At 52.3% G+C, this 2667-nt stretch overlaps 1 non-coding gene across 1 annotated transcript; it reads right to left on the reverse strand.

The window, feature by feature from the left end:
- Positions 1 to 232: 232 nt before the first annotated feature.
- Positions 233 to 305, reverse strand: TRNAR-CCU (transfer RNA arginine (anticodon CCU)). Its single transcript has one exon. It is a non-coding gene; the product is annotated as a tRNA-Arg (tRNA).
- Positions 306 to 2667: the final 2362 nt, after the last annotated feature.

Consider the following 2667-nt stretch of genomic DNA (forward strand, 5'->3'; position numbering starts at 1 on the left):
TAATTTGTCAGAGCACCTCTGGGCAACTAATATATATAACAACTGTGCAATTTTGTATTCGCCCCCCCCACCCTTGATTTCCATTTTAATATTTATTTGCATATTTGGCTGTACCCGGTCTTAGCTGCAGCACACGGGATCTTTGTTGCCGTGTGAGGGATCTTTAGTTGTGGCATGCGGGATCTTTAGTTGCGGCATGAGGAATCTTTTAGTTGCAGCATGCGGGATCTAGTTCCCTGACCAGGGATCGAACCTGGGCCCCCTGCATTAGGAGTGCAGAGCCTTAACCACTGGACCACCAGGGAAGTTCCTGATTTCCATTTTATAGTGAAGTGATACCCCGTAGCTATGTGACCTTAGGAAGCCGCTTGACTCCTCTGGGCCTGTTTTTCTCATCAGTAAAAGGAGAAGAGTAATCCCCACCCCACAGGGCCCTTGTGGAGGTTTCACAAGGTAGAATGTGTACGGGCCGCAGCACAGGCCTGACGCGTTGATGTTCGTATGAGGTGCCCCAGGCCCAAGCTCCTCTTGCTTAATTTGGAAAAGGTACCAAACTGTTTAAAGGGCACCAGGCTGGGCAGCTGGCCACAGATGTCATCAACCCTCTCCAGGCCTCACTTTCCTTGTCTGTGAAGATGGGACACTGCAGACCCGGCTCTCAGGCTGGGCTCAGCCTACAGACAGGCTTTATTTAGCCTGCTCAGTGTTTAGAAAATAAAAATGAGTTGTCCAGGTTTGAAAATTGGGAATCGCATCTTAAAATTCTATTTCTACTTTCTTTTGAAGAAATGGGCCCAGTTCTTCCACTGCGGGGGTGACCAGAGCTCAGGGCCAGCTGCCCTTTTGAGACCAGGCCTGTGGTCCCCAGCTTGTGACAGTCACCCTTCCTCCCTGTGACCACACCCCTCCTGTTCCTTTCACTTATATGACCTGGCTGGTCCCACAAAGGCACTCGAGTTTGTGAGTCAAATTCTCTCCTTTTGCCTCCTGTGATCCCTCTGCTATAAGACAGCAGTGAGGTCTCTGGAGCTCTTTTTCTAACTGCTTTAAATTCAAGCAAGTCAGACTTGCTTAATACCCAACTCCTTTGTGAAACCAGAGGTCCTGCAAGGGCACTGGGCCCCGTAAGTGGCCCCGGCTGGCCCTGCTTCTTCACCTCTGGCCTCCATCTCTTACACACCCTCTCCCCTCCTTCTGGTCTGGCTGCCTCTTGTCGAGTTGTGCTTGTTTATAGCGTCTGATCTCCACAACGGCCCCCTTCTGCCTTTCCAAGTATCGCCATTTCACACCCACGAGAAAAAACGAGAAGAAAATCCCATGCTTGTTAGAAACGAGTCTGAGATAAGACTGATGGGGCCCGAGGAACTCACTTGTGGGTCAAGGGCACGTACTTGAACTCTTGGGTTTTGCAACCTTGAAATGGCCCCGTTGGAGGATTTTTCAGCTTCCTTTTTGGATTCTTTTCAATATTCCAGACCACTCGAGTTGTTCATCCAGTGATTTCTGGATGACTGAGGTACTTCTAATATTAAACATTTAAAAATCACCAGCTTTGGATGGACTCCATCTTGCCGAATGGACCTTAGGGTCCTCGGTCCTTAGAGTGAGATGCTGGAGCACCGCAGACAGTCCTCTGCCCCGGGCATGCCCCTCCTCCACTGCCCAGAGGCGAGAGTCAGAGCTGTCCGGCTTCTCGCAGGACCCCCGCAGCTCTCCCCCACCCGCCACTGTCCCCAGGCCATGCCATTAACTGCTGGCCTTGGCAAATGCACACAAAGGGAAACTGAGGCACAGCCAAGGGAAAGTTGGTGAGAGGCAAGAGCCCTGCCTACCTGTTGCTCTCTCCAGGTCCCCACCCCTCTCCTCCTCCCTGCCTGGCTAGGACGAGGGGGCAGATGGCGGAGGCTGCAGTTTGCAGCTGCTCCTGTGGCCCTGGGGAGGGGGAAACGAGAGCCTCTCCCTTTAAACACGGATTAGCAGGTCTCTCCCCAGCTCCCCTTCCTCAAAAAGAGAACTTGTCAGGGTTTACATCAATAATAGATAACGGTGCATCGTTGTGGCAGGCTCCAGCCGGAGGCTGTTTTGATATTTTCTAGAGAATTTGTCAGCAATCGCAGAGTCGAGGAAGAGTGGGGGCTGGGGGGCGGGGGCGGAGGAAGTGCCTTCATTAATTTCTCCTCATTTGCATTCTCGCTGTTAAATAATGTATTGATCGCTTTCCGTGTCTGCAGCCCTCCCCTGCCCCTGAGCCGCACTGGGGTCCTCCCCAATATGAGAGATGAGCTCATCACTGGCCTTTGACAGCCAGAGGGCAGGGGGCAGTGCTGCGTGTCTCAGGGACACCCCACAGCCCGGCTGAGCCCATCCCCCCAGGATTCTCGTGGACAGGAACTCCCGCTGTCTAGGGCATCATTATCCACTGTTTATTAAGTCCTTACCAGGAGCTGGTCCAGAACCAAGTGGTTTACGAGGATGGCACTGTGAAATCCTTGCAATAGCCCCATGAGGTCAGCACTGTTATTAAACCCATTTTACAGATGAGGAAAGTGAGGCTCAGGCAGGTCAAGGGCTTTCCCCAGGTCACAGAGCCAGGAAGTGGTGCAGCTGGGTTTGAATTCAGCTCTGCCTGGCTCTAAAGACAGGGACCTCTAAACCTGCAAACCTCAC

The sequence above is a fragment of the Balaenoptera ricei genome, chromosome 6 (assembly GCF_028023285.1).
Source record: "Balaenoptera ricei isolate mBalRic1 chromosome 6, mBalRic1.hap2, whole genome shotgun sequence".
In the NCBI taxonomy this organism is placed as follows: domain Eukaryota; kingdom Metazoa; phylum Chordata; class Mammalia; order Artiodactyla; family Balaenopteridae; genus Balaenoptera; species Balaenoptera ricei.